This window comes from Malaya genurostris, chromosome 3, assembly GCF_030247185.1.
Source record: "Malaya genurostris strain Urasoe2022 chromosome 3, Malgen_1.1, whole genome shotgun sequence".
NCBI lineage: Eukaryota > Metazoa > Arthropoda > Insecta > Diptera > Culicidae > Malaya > Malaya genurostris.
This window is the reverse complement of record NC_080572.1, coordinates 219,293,467-219,312,679: the sequence shown is the minus strand read 5'-3', so window position 1 is coordinate 219,312,679 and position 19,213 is coordinate 219,293,467. Positions and strand designations below refer to the sequence as shown.

General features: G+C 36.5%; 1 protein-coding gene across 4 annotated transcripts in view; it reads left to right on the top strand.

Moving 5' to 3' along the window:
* Positions 1-335: 335 nt before the first annotated feature.
* LOC131434598 (uncharacterized) overlaps positions 336-19,213 on the top strand; it is a 128,218-nt gene continuing 109,340 nt past the window's right edge. For 2 of the 4 annotated variants that reach the window (XM_058601463.1, XM_058601460.1), the window contains exon 1: positions 336-600. The gene's annotated coding sequence lies outside the window, so the exon portion shown is untranslated. The remainder of the gene's footprint in view (positions 601-19,213) is intronic. The other 2 variants (XM_058601462.1, XM_058601464.1) reach the window with 2 other exon arrangements.

Here is a 19,213-nt window from a genome sequence, read left to right as displayed (position 1 = left end):
CGAGAGTGAGCGACCTAAAAGCAAAATAGGCTCTCTGCCGGTGCGGGCACCGGTTGATCGAACGGTCAACTGCGCGAGAGGTCTCCGGCTACTACTTTGAGAAACACACTCGCACTGTGTTCCGGACAGTATGCTCTTTCTTCTTCTCTCCCCGGTGTTGACACAACAAGGGGGGAAACTGTGCGCCACCCGAGACCTCCGACCTCGTTCGCCGGTTTCGAGCGGTTTCCATCAACCGACTGGCAACCGTATCGAGGTTCCCCCCAAGCACAGTGATCTGGCGCGAAGAGCGAAGCTGCAAAATCACAACAAACTTTAATACGTTTCCTCTGTTTTGAAACTTTTAGTACGATTTTTGTCGTCACCGGGTTTATCACGCGCATTTCGTCGAGAGCTCCTCGCGACTCGCTCGTTTTCGCGACTTCGCGGCTACTTCAAGTGAACTGGGGCTCCTCCATTGTTACACGATTGTTTTCGGCAAAATTTCGGGTGGACGGTTTTGCGTGCTTAGTTTTCGGTTCGAGGTGAAATTGTGCAGTAAATTCGAGTGTTTTGTGCATGATTCAAGAAACGGTAGATTTCATTCAGTTATCTATTGTTGTAAGTTTTTTGGCTGTGCTAGAAAAAAAAAACATAATGCGTTTCATTGAAGTTTTGACTAGCAAGACAGTGGTGTTTTGAGGGTCAGCTTTCGAGCTTGGCGAAATATTAGTGGCTGTCTGACATAACATGTCAATTGTTTATGAAGGTTGTAAATATGCAATGAGTGTTCTTGTAACTGAAATCTCGCGTTTACGTCGACTGCCCGGCCGTGTCGTGTTCGGTGTTCAGTAAAGTGCATTATCATTGAGAACCTCGTTTGTCGCTATGTGATGAGAATTCGCGCTTTGTTTGGGAACTTGTTTCTTACGGAACAATTAGCATCAACACCGGGTTGACTCAATGTGACACATCATCAACCTCGTCAACAGGCCACCAGCTGGTCAGCAGTACTGACTGCGACTAATGAATGCATCGTTGCACTTTTTGAATACGCGACCCGGCTGATTGAATATATATTGGATATATTCGATGCAACGAGGAAACCTTCGGACTATCTGAAACAGAGATTGCACCTTTAAAAAAGCCCAGTGCAGGTGCCTCATCATCGCGGTTTCACCCTTAAGCTTACAGCATCGTTGACATCCATCGTGGGTCGCAATAAATTATCGATAAATTATTATTCATTAACTCCTTGCTCCGGTCGTACAAAGGCAAAACCAGTTCTGCTTCATCTCGACTCATTCCGAGCGATCACTTCCTCTTGGATTGTTACAGATGTGTCGATCCTTGTTTTTACGCTTTCCAGATCAAGAAGTTCCTCTCGAAAAACCTTGACCGGGGTGCACAAAGAGCTACTTGACGACTTGATACCACAAACCACATCACTCGGATTTACAATCGTCGTCCTACCAACCAGTCGAGTCAGTCAGTCGATGTTCTGCAAACCAAACCGAGAACGCGGAAGATTCAAATTACCCGCCAACGAGAACACGGCTCAGCTCACATTCGCCAATAATCATCATCATCATCATCATGTTCGATCGAACGCTTGGCAGAAAGGATGATCGATGTGACGGACCGAGTGGAACAGGATGAGATAACGTGCCGATGGATGATCATTACGAGTAATTTACAATGCAAAACCATAATTGTGTGGCGGAATTCAGTTTGCAAGTGTTCCGAACGGCACCCACCGGTCATACTAATGATGGGTTTGTTTGCTAATCCCACGGTTTTCAACGGTCGATTGTTTATTGCGTGATGCAGACCGCGAGACCTGCTCTCAGATTCTAGTCGGATTGTGCGGTTGGATCAGATTCAGTACAATGCACTGATTGGAAGTGGTGTTAAATTTTATGTTGTCTGGATTGTGCCGGTGTTGAGAATTCCCAATGAAATATTCTCGTTCTAATTTTAAATTACAAGAAAATTTCAAACACAATATTTTTGGTTGGTAAGGTATTTCTCACAAAGCTTTCAAAAGATTTGATAGAATGCGTTTTGACGTGAGACTATGTCATTTGGTTGTAAAGAGAAGCACAAATTATGGCATCGATGCACGAAAATTTACAAATAAAAGATTGGGATTCGTTTCACAAAAAGGCTGATATTTTTTGGTAAAAGATACGCTCAGAGACAGGACTCGAACCTGCGTTCTTATGCAATCAGTGCATATTTTATAATGTTCAGTCAGTGTTTGACAGCAATTGTGCGTGGACGTGTTTTATTTTTTTTTATTTATTTAACAATATATTTAATAAGACACACTGCTTTAGCTCTAGGGTGCCGAAGGTATGGACGTGTTTTAGTTTGTTTTCGATTCTCTTCTATCCCAAAAAAAATGCACGGGTGGCAGCAAATTCTTTAAGATTTATGAATCGATTTCAACTAACTTAATCTATATTTTATTTACAGTTCAATGTTTACATTATTAGTAAATATCACATACACTCCAAAAAAATTTTAATTTTACAGGTGACTTAATCCCTCATACGACGTAATTCATAAAGACCTAATTTGTCAAATGACGGAAAATTTTATTTGTAATAACTTAATGTTAGATGAGCTTGAATTTTACTGGTTTCGACTGTATCTTGCGTTCTGGTAGCAGGTGCGACTGTATGAATTTAAATGCACCTTTTACCAACCAAGCAGATCCATGCTTCTGTGGCTCAGTCGATTAACATACGTACTTGCGTTCCAATGATTCTCGGTTCAAGTCGCGTCGGTTGCTATCAGTATTTTTTTTAGTTTTAGACACAATATCAAATGTTCTTCGACGTAAATTTGCGTGAACTGCGACGCTCCATTTATGTGCATCTTATATAATGTAAAATCACAGGGTTTTTTTTAAGTGTGTACTTTTTGCCTTTCTCTTACGGAGAAACTATGCAATCACAGCGAAAACAGTCATTTGATGCTAGGCCCAGAGAGGAGATATATCATATAACATTCGAATCAGTTAATCAAGCTCATAAAATGACGGTGTGTTAATGTGATGAAAAACGTAATAGGTAATAGCCATTCAACAAGCCATAGATTGTTAAAATCCGTCCATTTTTAACGGAGATATCGAAATTTTTGTGTAAACGACTTTTTCCCCTGTTCCAGCAGTAGAAGTTTTGAGCGCAGTCTGGCAAAGAAATGCTTGGGAGCAACGTAAAACACGATTTTTTCATACTGTTACATACAATTGTTTCTAAGTACCAAAAAGAATGTGTACAGCATCCTTTTTCATGACATTTAGCCTCGGACCGATTTTAGCACGGCTCGTTTTTGGCAACATAATCGTTCGAATATGACATATATAAACCAGATGATGGCAGAATTTTTTTAATTATTTTGTTTTAAACTACTTATAGCAATAAATGCTGGAAGAACATAAACATCCATATACCATTTGAATCAGTTCGTCGAGATCAGCAAATGCGCGTGTGACAAATAATTTCACTCAATTTTCTCGGAAATTTCTTTTCTACAAATTCCGATTCATATGAAAAGTCGTATGCTCCCAAACAAAGCTCCTGAATTATGTTTGGTTCCGACCTCTGGTTCCGGAACTACAGGATGATATGTAAAACGAAATCAAAATTGTGTAACTCATTCTTCTCGTAGATGGCTGAACCGATCTAAGATTCAAATGAAATCTAAGAATCATCTAAGATTCAAATGAAAAGTTTCAAGATTTTAAAAAACATCTTGCTCTTCAGGCAGATCCAACTTCCGGCTCCGGGGATACAGGGTGATTGGTATAAAAATGTCTATTCCACATAAATTAATCAGGTTTATCGGGTTAGCGGATTGCGTAGTCGATAAAAAAAAATTACCTTTTTTCAATTTTAGTGGTATTCAGTTGTCGATTCAGAAGGCACCTAAAAATTTAATTCGTGCTATGATTTCTCAAAGATGTCTTCACTGATTTTCAAATATTTTGAAACAAATGTAAACTATACCGCTACTCAGGTGAATTTATCTGACTTCGGCCGCACCGATTTTAGAATTCCGGTTCCAGTATAAAATCGTTTCTCAAAGCTCAATCGTTTTCTTAAAAAAGCCTAATTAAATTTCAGAAACAAAAATTCGAATTCAAATAAACTTATATACAAAATTAATTAATTTTATACATACATACAAAAAGTAATTAATTTTATCCAATTATGACTTCCGGTTCTCGAATTACATGATGATGAATTTTTAAAATTCAAACCGATATAGAAGATGACAATCCCGAAAAGCTTCAAACTTGGACTCAAAACTGTTGTAATTTATTCGTCATATGGCCATACGAATCGGTTTGGGTTATGCTGGTTCCTGAATGCCGGCTCTGGAAGTACCTTAAATTACCGTAAACTCTAAAGTGAAACTTACATATCATGGCATGTTTAATCGATTATCACACTTCTAGATTCAAATTCGATCGGATTTGCAGTTTCGACATTACAGAGTAATGAGTGATTAAAATTTCAAATTGTCGCTTAAAACGACGGTCAGTAAAATAATGTCATGAGAACTAAAACACCGAAGAATATTCATGCAAAAAACACATGCGGATTGATAAAAAAAGGTATCATCTCACTGCTAGGTGGATTAAACACGTTTTTATAATCCCAAAAGTGTTGTTTGCATGAATATTCTTCGGTGTTTTAGTACTCATGACATAATTTTAATGACCATCGTTTTAAGCGGCAATTTGAGATTTTAATCATTCATTACCCTGTAATGTCGAAGCTGCAAATCGGATCGAATTTAAATCTAAACGTGTGACAATCGATTGAACATTCCATGAGATCTCGAAGTAAGTTCCACTGTAGAGTATTTTGTCATTGTTTACGGTACTTACAGAGCCGGTATTCAGGAACCAGCATAAACCAAAACGATTCGTATGGGGAAAAGATAAATATGACGAATAAATTGCAATAGTTTCAAGTCCAACTTTGAAGCTTTTTAAAATTGTCATCTTCTATGTCGGTTTTAATTTAAAAAATTCATCACCTTGTAATTCCAGAATCGGATAAAATTAATTAATTTTGTATAGGACTATAAATCGTTCAATTTGAATTTTTATTTTTGAAATTCGATTTGGCTTTTTTTTGTGAAAACGATTGTGCTTTAAGAAATGATTCGATACTGGAACCGGATTTCGAAAATCGGTGTAGCCGAAGTCAGTTAAATTCATCTGAGGAGCTGAATAGTTTACATTTGCTTCAAACTGTTTGAAAATCAGTGTAGACATCTTTGAAAAATCGTAGTGCGAATTGAATTTTCTGGTACCTACCGAATCTAAAACTGAATAACACTAAACTGAAATAAGTATATTTGGTTATCGACTATTCAAATCTGCTAGACCAATAAACCTTATTAATTTATGTGAAATGGACACTTTTATACTAATTTCCCGGCATCCCCTAAACCGGATGTTGGATCTGACTAAAAAGCAAGATGTTTTATAGGATCTCAAAACTTTTCATTTGAATCTTAGATGACTCATAGATTTCATTTGAATCTTAAATCGGTTCAGCCAACTACGAGAAAAATGAGCTACACAATTTTATTTCGTTTCACATATCATCCCGTAGTTCTGGAACCAGAAGTCGGACCCAAACATAATTCAGGAACCTTGTTCGGGAGCATACTACTTTTCATATAAATGCGAGTTTGTAGAAAATGAATAAGTCATCTCCAAGAAAATTGAGTTAATTTATTTGTCACACATGCAGTTTCAGATCTCGACGATCTGATTCGAATGGTATATAGGTGTTATGTTCTTCCAGCATTTATTGTTGTAGTCAATATAATTATGGAATTGTTTTTAACTCGAAAATATTGCAATCATCTGGTTTACATATGTCATATTCGAACGTTGCCAAAAACGAACTGTCTTTTTGAAACTTAGGATCAATTGTATGTAACAGTATAAAAAATCGTGTTTCAAGTAGCTCCCAAGCATTACTTTGTCATACAGCGCTCTAAACTCCAACTACAAGAATAAGGCGAAAAGTCGCTTACACAAAAATATCGATTCTCCGTTAAAAATAATATAAAGCTAGTTGGATAGCTATTTTCGTGCGAAATCTAGGTCTAAAAACATATTCGGTACACACACACACACACACACACACACACACACACACACACACACACACACACACACACACACACACACACACACACACACACACACACACACACACACACACACACACACACACACACACACACACACGACCGTCGAACGGAGCCTCAGAGACCCATAGTGTTACATCCCAATCGACTCAGCTCGACGAGATCGGAAAATGTCTGTGTGTGTATGTTTGTGCACCTTTTAGAGATTTTTTTTAACGCGCGATTTTCTCAGAGATGGCTTCAACAAGCTTAGCAGATTTCAATAAGCTTAGGCACGTTTAAAAGCTAGTAATGGGCCATTGATAAATTTCAAAGTTTAAATGACTGCGACATCTGGTTCCGGGGATATGATGATATAAGTGACGTAACCGACAAAACACTTTGTTTTTTACCGCTCTTTTAAATATATATAAGAGTGACATATATGTCCCGGGTTGGCGGTTCAATGCATAGGGCGCTGGTCTTACAAACCAGCTGTCGTATGTTCGAGCCCCGACCTGGAAGGATTCGTAGTGTCAGTAGAATCGTAGCACTAGCCATGCAATGGTTCTGTACACTCTGAATCGGCTGTGAAGTCTGTTGAAACAGAAGGTCAAATTCCACTACAGGAATGTAATACCAAGGCTTTGCTTTTAAGAGTGACAATATTTTGGGATCATCTATAATTTCAAAAGTTTAAACACCTAAAAAATAGTCCCCATGCAAAATTTGAGCTAAATCTGATATGGGAAACCCGGCGGTTAATTGAAACCTCCATAGAGTAGAAATTGATTTTTTTATGGAAAACCTCTAAGAATTACATGAAAAGTCGAGATTTAGTGTAATCTTAAAAATTTTTTTTTTGAAAAAGTCTACCTTCTGGGATTTTGGGAGTCCCAGAAAGTCGGTTTTATCAAAAAAAATTTTTTCAACATGACACTAAATCTCGACGTTTTATGCAATTGTAAGACTTTTGGCATCAAATTTTCTTTTTAGACTTCGGAAATTTCTTGTACTCCCCCAAATAATCGATGGAGTTTAGTCTAACCCGATAATAAAATAAAAAAATAAAATATAATAAGACATTGCAAATAAGAAAAATGTGGAATATTTTTAAGGAACGATCTCACCAGTATCCTGCTCCCCCTATTCGCATTACTTTAAACAACGCGAGATAACACACCACTACCGAAAAAATAAAATAAACACTCGCGGATGGGTTTGCTGCAAACCAATTTTAGATTTTCGGCTTAAAATACACGATTGATTTGTAAATTTTCACACATTCCATATAAATCTGATAACTCCGACAACGATATATAGATGGCGCTTCGATCAGTTGACATAATTTGATTTTGGGCGATAAATTCGCAGTATCCGTCTGCAGAACATTTTTTAGTTTTGCGAATCAACATCATTCAATAAATAACACTTTTAACACTTTTCACTAATCAACACACACTTGTAACAGATGCAAGAGTAATCAAATTAACTGTACCGATCAATTATTTAACTATACATTGTTTGATACACATTGAAATTAGACTTTGTTGAGCGCAACTAGTAGGCACCGCATCGTAAAGCTTGCTTCAGATAGAATTGGAACAAATACAACTGCCTGTATTTTAGTTATTTATTCTTGAATTTAAGATCTTTTTTATACAAATGTATCGTTTTCTTCATACTTTTAAGAAAAAATACGGATAAAATTATTCGTCACGGTTTCGAAGGAATTCTCGAATTTTTCCTGTAACACGGCTCATTAGGCGGCGCACACCTTCTTCGTCCATCGTTTTAGCTATCTTATTCCACCAGGTCGTCATCTGATTGATGTCTTTGACAACCTTTCCCTTTGCCTTGAGTCCTCTTCATGATTGCCCAGTATTTCTCAATAGGGCGGAACTGAGGGCAGTTGGGTGGGTTAAGGTTTTTCGGAACAAACTGGACCCCTTTCTCTGCATACCATTCTTGAACGACTTTGCTGTAATGACAGCTTGCCAAATCTGGCTAAAACAGAAGACACCCGTCGAACTTGGTCAACACCTGGTCATATCGTTTCCGAGCACGAATTTTGCCCACACTATTCTGTTTGGCTGTTTGCTAGCTGGATACGACTTGATTCTTTCCCGGAGTCGAGTTCTCCTCACGGTTTTCTGACCAAATCACGGTCCGACAAATTAGGATTCCTCTAAATCGTCTTCAAAATTTTATCACGCAGTTTCCGGTCGACAGTTCCATTCCGACGATTGGCTTAAAGGCTTCCGAATCGTCGTCAATGTTTCCTCATACCGTTTGATAACGCGCCATACTGTATTTCGGGGCAATTTCAGCTGTTTAGCTAGCCTAGATGCAGACCACAATGGAGTTTCCAAATAACTGTGCACAATTTTTTCCCTTCTTTCGGCTTCCATGTTGATTGTTTACAAAGTACAGTCGATTTTCAGAATGACAAAAATCATACGTGAAGCTGACAAATTTCCCGACACGTGGCGCCAACAACTTCCAAATCCGTCCACCAGGAGCGCCACAATATGAGCAAAAGTTTGTTCCAATTTTAAATGAAGCAAGCTTTACTCCCAGTGATACCAACTCCAGGGTGGCAAGTGAAGTCGCGGTGCGCGAGACTAAAGATTCCCGGTTTTTTTACATGTCCAAAAAAACATCGAGTGTTGAGAAATAAGTATTTTTCGGGTATCTCCTTGGAACTACGATTAAAACTCTCATCCACAGTTTGTTCAAACGTTTATCTTCTGAACTAACAGTATCATCCAGCCCAATGTATTCCATCTTTATTTTGTATTTTACTTAGCTAGTAACTTCGATGTAACAATAGGATTAAAACAAGAAGCATATCTGGCCAACGGTGATGAAAGTGATTGATCAGTCTTGCATTTCACTAAGGAATGAAGCATCAACATTCTTGCAATTTTCTTGAAAAATCAACACATTTTATTTAAACTTCTTGCTTTTTTCAATAATGCTCTTGAACGCAGCTTTCACATCATATTCGATTAATGGTGAAGTTCTGAAGTTTTCCAGAAATATCATCAGTTATTTTAAAGCCTAATGATGAAAAATTAAATTTAAAGTCTTACAATTAAAATAAAATAATTATTTTTCGAACTATTCCATCTTTTTCAAGACTACCACTGAATCAGTCTTTAAAGGCTATCTGGAAAATCAGTCCTTCTTAAAACCTTTGCAAGTTAGGAATGTATTCTAGAAATGGGCAAAAGCGTTCATTTCAAAGAACTGTTGAAAACTTGATAGTTGCACCGAAAGAATTAGTTCTTTTGAACCGTTCTTTCGTTTTTTCTGAAAGTTTGTATGTTTCTTCGAAAATAATATGAGAGCTATAAATTATATTTTGTAGTAAACAGATTCAATAATAATAAAGTCTTTTTGCATGTGTTCTACCAATAATCATTATCTTTTGTATACATTTTCAAAGTACGCGAACTTCTACCAGATTGCTCAAACCAGCAAACGACTCGAAAGACTATTCTATTGAAAAGAATAGAGAGCTATCGTTCTTCAATAAAGAACTCCAGTACACTCAATCTTCGAGGAAAACTAGTTCTTTTGGACCGTACGCGGAATGACCATCTCTAGTATATTCCAATACTTTTTCAGCCTGGTATAGTATAAGGTTAAAAATTGAAAAAGGATTAACTAAAGCACAACACTCTCCCTCAAACCCGATTACTTCTAACAACCAGTGGCATTTCGTGACAAAATTTACGGCTTGTGCACCGCTTATATGGTATGATATCAGAACCGTTTTGATGTTGCAACTGAGACAGCAATTTGTTTTCAACTGCCATAAGCATAAGCCACTGAAGCCTCTCTTGAATGTGTGCATACAAGTTCTCACAGAGCCTATTTGACCAGTTGTGCAGTGCACGAGGTGCACATGAGGACGAGAGGCCATTGCTAACAACATATACGATATTCTTTCAGAGTTGGGTTCTGGCGAAAGAACAAAATCCTTCTAGAATTCATAAAATGTACGCTTGTCCCTTTGGAAAAACTACAACAATCTATGCCTCTAGTAACTGAGATTATCTAAATTTGACTAAATTTTTTCCTATCATCGACACTGAACAAGCTCTTACGAACTCTGAAAAACCAATTTTAGCTGTCAAAGAAGGAAATCAAATATTCCTTGCAAACGGTGGATAAAATGAAAGTCGACAGCTTTGTCGATTTTGCGAATCCTATTGAAATCAATACCAAGATTACTAGACAAGTATTGTCACAATTTGACATTGCTGAGACGAATTTTGGTGAAATTAGGGAAATCATTGGCTGGCAACTAAAAACACGGCCCCTAAGAATTCTTAAAAAAATTATCAAACATGTTACCTGATGTTACTTTTACCATTATGCATACTTATTCTGAAATTTGAAGAAAAACACTAGAAAAGGTCCTAAGTGCAAATGACAGATCCTCTTTCTTTACTCTTTCTTTCGATTATTACGGTCCTATAGGCAATCCTTGTGTCTTAAACTTTGTATAGAATAACGACTGAAACTATCAACTTTCGATCTGCTGTTAAACATTATAATTTAAAGAGAAAATAAACAAAGAGAAACTGTCCTTTGAACTTGGAATCTTTTCAAATATTTGTCGAGATTTAATAGAAATCCACCAGAAGCATCCAAATTATCCTTATTTCTTAATTATGAGCATTGATTATGCTGTTATTGATGACAACTAAGAAAGCTCTTATTGATTTAAAATTGCCGAGGTGTTGGTTCCATTTTCAATGGATTGTGCACCATTGAACCTGTGAAGGACAATAAGAAGTTTCAAAACTTACTACTGAACTTCTAGTTCAAATACAAAATGGCCTTCATCTTTTCATTTGTTTTATCAGGAAAATCATAACACTGAAAATCGTTACTAAGATTAGGACTAGGAATTTTTTTCCCGGATTTGCACTAAAATTCCCGTCTTTTTCCCGGTAAAACCAGATTTCCGACTTTTTCCCGGTTTTCCCGATTTTCCCGGTCACTAGCCACCCTGCAACTCTCCTCCTGTTCTTATTCAAAATTAAAACTCAAGGTAATGTTAGAAATATTTTCGAAAACGTGAATTATGTGAGACAGGCATCATTACACCACTAGGAGCATGAAAACATGTTTTTCATTTACGAAAACGAAAAAATGATGTCTATTTAATATTACTAATAAATTAAACGTTTGACCCTAGTTTACGATTCAATGCATAGGGCGCTTATACAAGTCAATTGTCGTATGATCGAGAACCGATCTGAAGTATTAGCCATGCAATGATTCTGTACGCTATGAATCGGCTTTGAAATCTGTTGCAACGGAAAGGCCAAATTCCACAAAAGGAATGTAATGAAAAAAACTTTGCTTTGCTAGAATTCAAAGATCGTTTAAATCTCGTTATGTTTTGTAAATATTCGTCTACCATTTGTAGCTAGATAGTCATATCATTAAAAATTCCTTCGGACAATTAAATCTTACGAATTGGGTGTAGTCCACTAGACCAAAAAGGTTTCTTGAAGGTTTGCGTCAACCTCTAACAAACATCGCATTTGTGGAAACATTCAAATTGTCTAAAAGTACAGCCAAATTCTGACTAATTTTCGTGCTCGTGATGTTTTTTTTCCCACAGAAGACCTCCCATGTCGACAGTGTTTCAATCAAAGTCAAAGTCAATTACTCTTCATTAACAATGCGCATGTGTGAAGGTGCGATCTTGCTCGTGTGGCCTCGAAGTCCATAATCATTAGTGGTATTTTTTTTTCGATAGATTGTAATCAAGCCTTCACTCGCAAGTTAGACGGTAAGCTCAAATTTTGAGCCAAAGTTGAAATAATTATTTTGTGCGTCATAGCCGTGAGCAAAAAAGTAGAGGCTAGTTGAAAGATGAAAATATTGGTATCACTCATTGTTAAAGATAAATTATCGCCTTTGACTGCGGTGAAAAGATAACACTTTTTTCGAGTCATTACGTTATACATACATTATCCAAATCGAGCACCGGCTCAGGATTCGATTACTGAGCTGTACGACTTAAAACTATCGTACTTGCTCCTTACTAAAAACTATTACCCTACATATTCCTCCACACGCGCTTATCGCACTAGGCCAAAGCCAGTGAACACCACCCATGGCAAAAAAGGGCTGCGGGCGCCTAATCGAGCACGAGTGACAACCGACTATTTGCTGGAATCGGGTACAAGGCGCACTTTGTCAATGCTCAACCTGGGGGCGCTCCGGTGATGTGATAAACGTCGGATCGGATCGGGTCGGGCCGGGCCGGGCCGGGTCGGGGTGTGATGCAACTCTACGCACGCGTGTACGTTTTTACGTTTCGGCACTCGACTCGATCACCGGGGGGTGGGCCTGTTACTGAGCATGGTGCCGGGTGGGTGGCGGTGGCGGCATGACGGTTGCATTTGCATGTGGCAGGTATTGCAATGCAACGCCGTACAACAGCGGCGAATAGTACTAGCAAGCAACACGCCTGCCGCGAGCTGGCTTCTATGGGAATGTGCCGAGCGAATGTGGCTGGATAAAATCACAGCTCGTTTATAATTCATCGGTGCTTTTCAAATTTGGCATTTTGCGAAAACACATAAATTTATGTCACTTTTTTGGAAATTTTATTGAATGCTTATTGCGATATTTGCCAATGCTCTATATTGGAATATAAATTCGGATAGCAGTTTTGTATGCTAGTGAGCATACATGAGCAATTTACGACACATTTTTTTTTACATTATAGTAGATGTTCGTGCCATTCGTCGTAAGCATGCGGCAAGTTAATTGAATAAATTAATATCTAAGCAGTGATAACTTTATCATTTGAAAACATTGGTGAAAGTATTACCAGTTTTTATATATTTCCGAGGGGTGCTTATATTGAACCAAAATTGGATGACAAATTACCTAATACTTATGCGACACTATCACTATCACAGTTTATTATTTTAATTGTAAGAAGTCGCAGAAATTCAACTCGTAAAATGATAAAATTAATAACATCTTGTCATTGCTGATTGGCTCGTGATACGTTTCCTGAATAGATTCATGTGATATTGGCGTCAATCCGTATCGGTTTCTAATATGAAGCTGTGCGTAATACTAATCTATAAAATAGCTACTGTGCTACTCGAGCAAAGCATACGATCATAATAAAAAACAACTCTTTATGTTGTGATGTAGGCAATCGTTGCACAGGTTGATCTCGTTTTGCTGATGCTTGAGGTGGATACATTCAATTAAGAGCACACCTTTTTTTCAATCATATCAACAGCAACAATTATTCTAGCAGGCAACGCGAAATTAAAAGCTCTCTGCTGGGTACAAATATAGTGTGCTCAATGTTTTGAATTTTAACTACATCAACGGTTTACATTAACAGCAACGACTCTAGTTTGGCTTGCCTCCAAGCTATTTGAAGTTTGTATCAGTTTCCTGTGCAAATTATAAGATTTAGGTTATAATGGTTCCCTGTTTTCGGTACCGGAAGCACCTGAAATAGTGGCTAAAAAGTTTAAAATCGAATCTGACATTGTTCTCGATTTTATTCTAGATTAAATGAATTTTTTTTATGAGGAATCCCTCAATAATATTAATGAAAATATGAAAAATATGAGAAAGGCATCATCACTATGTGGATTAAAACAGCTATGTCAGCTTATAGTTCGGGACTGGCACCGATAATAGAGAAGAAAAATTCCAAAAACGGAACTCACTTCGATCTCTCAGCAACGGTTAAACTGAGTTTCACAAATTTTAATTCAAATTATGCTCTCCTTATCTTAAAAGATACTGCGCAATTTTAACCAGATCCGACTTTCGGTTCCGAAATTATATGGCGATGAGTGTCAAAACTTTCAATACCAATAACCGCCATACAAAATGACAACGCATCGGTATGTGCTGGTACGGAAGAATAAAACACCACCGCCTAGCACACAGCGTGCTTTGTTCAGGGTTGCCACATTTAAATCTATACTTTTCAGGAGAAAAATCTGTAGATTAGTAACGGGAGATCGAAATTCCGTATTGCAAATCTGTACATGAAAATGACAAGAAATTAAAACGCAACGAAAGTAAAAAGTCAATGAAATGAATCTGAAAATGACAGCTACTTTTTGTTTATAGATAGCGTTTAATGTAATGTAGTTGGCAATTATTTCTTTTTACTATCTTACATTATGACCAATGTCACCATCTTTTCATCTTATTAGAAGAAATTTTAGAAAACTGAAACAATTACGCTAAAATAATTGCAAAAAGAGTTGATATAGATAGCCCGTCATTATCAGATGGGACCATTTGTAGTGTTTACCATCCTTGATATTCTCTTTGCCTTTCACATATAGAAGGCTATGCAATCACTGTGAAAACCGACTTTTGAACCGAGGGTCATATACCATTCGTCTTAGTTAGTCGAGTACGCAAAATGTCTGTGCGTGTATGTGTGTGTATGTGCGTATGTGTGTATGTAACGTTTTTTTGTACTAACTTTTATCGGAGATGGCTGAACCGATTTTTACAAACTTAGATTCAAAGAAAAGGTACTATGGTCCTATACAAATTTCCTTAATATTATTTGGATCCGACTTCCGGTTCCGAAATTATGGGGTAAAATGTGCAAAAAATTGTTAAAATAAGTTCACTAACTTTTCTCAGAGAAGGCTGAACCGATTTCCACAAACTTAGACTCAAATGAAAGGTCTTGTGGTCACATAAAAAATTCCTGAATATTATTTGGATCTGACTTCCGGTTCCTGAGTTATGTGGTAAAATTTGCAAAAAAAGAAAATATGTGTTCTAACTTTTCTAATAGATCCGATTTTCATAAGCTTAGATTCAAATGAAAGGTCTTCCAGTCCCATACGTAATTCCTGAATTTCATCCAGATCCGGCTTCCGGATCCGGAAATATAAGGTAAAGTGTGTAAAACAATTTTTACCATCACTAAAAGGGCCGAAAAACCGTAAAAAGTTTTCTAAATCGACCTCAAATCTTCTCCAATCGATAGTTTTTATCAGTCAAACAAACTGATTTCGATTATTCTTTTAAGAATCGAAGAAAATTATTTTGAAGAATACCACAGTATTATATATGATAGTATGATTGATATGAGAATCATTACACCACTAGGTGGATTGAAATAGGTTTTTATTTAATTTGTACAAACTTGTTAGTATTATCACAACATCATGATAACGATTCTATTCTATAAAAGTATACTTATTGCCTTTCTTATACAGAAAGTTCATGCAATCACTTGGAAAAGTTGACTAGTGAAAATTGACCCGGAGGGCTAAGCATCCTATATCCTATCCTATTCGACAAAGTTCATCTAGCGGAACAATATCTGTGTGTGTATGTATGTATGTATTTTTGTGTGTGAGTATGTGTCAACTAATGTCACTCATTTTTCGCAGAGTCCACTTGACCGATTTTCAGGCTCAAATAAAAAATCTCATAGTCCCATGGGTTGCTTTTGAATTTCATCATGCTTTCATAGGGTAAAGTGTGTTTAACATTGCTCACCGTCATTTAGAGCGACGATGCAAAAAAGGGTAAAATTCTTCTAGATTTGGCTCAAAACTGATTTAATTTGTAGGCTATCTTAGTTAATCACTAAACGAATCGAGTTTCTGGTTCCGATCAAAAATTCTAAAACGAAACTCACTAAATTTTCTCGGAGATGATTTGATCGATTCTCACAAACTAAGGTTCAAAGTTTCATAGATTGCTGTTAAATTTCATTCGGGTCCGACTTCAGGTTCCGAAACTATAGGATAAAGTATTTTTTTAAATTTCAAACCTTCATTTAGTGTGACGATATAAAATAAAAAAACTAACTTGACATAACTTCGCGACCGAATCTTCCAGTGATATTTTTGAAAATATAAGTAATATGAGAAAGAAATCATTACACCACTAGTTGGATTGAAATAGCTTTTTTTCTATACGCTCACATTAAAGGAGATAACATAGCCGATTTCAACTAGCTTAGGTTCATTTGAAAGCTTTTTACTTTACATTATTGAACAAATTCGATGATCAAATGAACAACTCTTTCGGTTTTGTAGATATAATCGTATAAGTGACGGAACCGACAAATAGCATTATTTCTTATTCCTCAATTTTATCACATTTAATTACTGATTAAGTTCAAATGAAATACACTGAGGTCTTTTTCACGTGGTGGTTTTTTTACGCGGATTTCTGAAAATACACTGTTTTTAGGCGAATTTTCAACCAGTTTTCTTGTTTTATCTTAGAAATGCATGAATCGTCGAGATTTGGTGTTATCCCGAAAAGTTTACCTTTCTCATACACAGTTCGAAAAATTCTTGTGATTTTACATCTCATAAGATGCACATAAATGGAGCGTCGTATTTCACACGAATTTATATTCAAGAACGTGAAAAATTGAATTTGAAAATTATATGGATTGAAATCAAATTGGGATAAAAACAAAAGATCGATAGAAACCTATTGGAAAAAATAAAAATGAAAATCACACATGACGTAAATTCAAGCAAGCCGTATTTTCTTGAACGATAACAGAATATTACATCCAAAAGCAAAGTCTTGGCATTACATTCCTTTTGTGGAATTTGGCCTTTCTGTTTCAACAGACTTCGCAGCCGATTCATAGAAACATAGCGTACAGAATCATTGCATGGCTAGTACTATGGATCCTACTGACGCTAAGAATCCTTCCAGGTCGGGGCTCGAACATACGACAACTGACTTGTAAGACCAGCGTCCTATGCATTGAACCACCAACCCGGGAGAATATTACATCCATCAACATGTATATTCCATTTGTTGTCTATTTTCCTGTTAAATTCATTTGAATAAACTGTAAATGTTTATTAGTTACATTCTTTCGGATGTAAATTTAAGTGAATTGCGAGGCTCCTTCGATGTGCATCTATTGCGACGCAAATTTACATAAGATTTTCATTGTGTGTACACTCCAAAAAAAAATTGAATTTTACAGGTGACTTAATTCCTCATACGATGTAATTCATAAAGACCTAATTTGTCAAATGACTGAAGATTTTATTTGTAATGACCTAATGTTAGATGAGCTTGAATTTTACTGGTTTCGACTGTAACTTGCGTTCTGCTAGCAGGTGCGACAGTTTGAATTTAAATGCACCTTTTACCAGAGGTACTTCCGATCCAATGATTCTCGGTTCCTGTCGCGGCGGTTGCTATCGGTATTGTTTTTTTTATTTCAATGAATTTCATGTCATGGAGTCTTAGACACAATATTAACTGTTCTTCGACGTAAATCTGCGTGAACTTCGATGCTCCATTTATTTATAGTTGTTTTTTAAGTGTGTATGTTGCAATAAGACTGTTTAAATGACAAGAGATTGGCATTATCACACCACTAGGTGATTAAGACGAGATTTGGTTCATGAATCAGCCTTGAGTCAAATTGGTCTCTTTATTCACGTAAAACAAATGGCTTGCTCTGCTGAAGATGTGTGCAAAATTTCAATCAAATTGCACAGAAAATTGAATTTTATAGGTAACATAATTCCACAAACGATACAATTCATGAAACTTAGCTTGTCAAATGACGCAGTATGTTACATTCGTACAGAATTTTACAGGCTCCGAGAGTAATTTGCACCCGGCTACCAAGTGCCGCAGTATGGATTTATATGTATCAAATATTCCTCAAGTAGATAAGTGCTTCCGTGACTCAATCGATTAACTGAAGTGCTTCGTGATCTATTGTTTCTCGGTTCGAGACGTGCTGTTGCTATCGATCTTTTGTTTTTTATTTCACATTCGATTTCAAGTCATGTAGTTTTCAAATCACAAAATTTTACATGTTTTTGAATACAAATTTGTGTGAAATACTGTGTTCCATTTAAGCGCATCTTATGAGATGTAAAATTACAAGATTACTATGTGGAACAAGTCGATGTTGCGGTGAAAGTGCAGCAAAGTCGAATCGATTTTTCGTAGAAACGTTCGTACAAATAACCAGTCGTTTCGAGTTACAGAATGTGACCTTCGATTTAACCACCTTTTAAGTTTACACCAAAAATTGAATTTGACAGGTGACCCAATCCCTCATATTCAAAAAGATCTAATTTGTCAAATGATGGAAAATTTCATTTGCTATGACTAGGAATAGTATTAGTTTTGCTGATTTCGACTATAATTTCTATTTGGATAGTTGGTGGGACTGTATGAATTTATATGCTTCTGTGGCTCAATCGTTCAACGGATGCACTTTGTGATCACATGATTCTTGGTTCAAGTCTCGGCGGTCGTTGTGTAAATTTCTATTTTTGTAATGCAAAAAAATATGAATTTTACAGGTAACATAATTCTATACACGATACAATTCATAATTATTTAACTTGTCAAATGACGCAATTTGCACTCGGCTACCATGTGCCGCTGTATGGATTTATATGTATCATTTATTCCTTAAGCATACATGTGCATTTGTGGCTCAGTCGATTAACGGCGTGCTTTGTGATATAATGTTTCTCGGTTCAAGTCGTGCTGTTGCACCGATCTTTTGTTTTCTATTTCACTCGATTTCAAGTCATGTAATTTTCAAATCTCACAATTTTACATGTTCTGGAATATAGGTTTGTGTGATATATAACGCTCCATTTATGTGCATCTTTTGGGATAAAAAATCATTTTTTTTCAAACTGTGTAACGCGAATATATTTACATCCTTCTTCCAAAATCGGGGTACCGCTGAAAAGAGTATTCCAAATTCTACAAATTGGTTTATCTGTTTTCAGTGTAACCTAACTTATGGTTTTTTTGTAAATCGTGATTGTTCTCGAAAATATTCATAGGGATTGATTGGTCGAATTTTGGGCGGAGTTGATTGGTTGTATGTTTGGCGTATCGCAATGTGCACTTCGATATTCGCGAAATGCTAACTAACGAAATTGGATATTGTATTAACATTGATGATTATAAGGGACACAATATATGATAAATAAGCACTAAAAATAAATTAAAATGATTAACAAATAGAAATAAGAGTTTAGAGTCATTTGAAGCT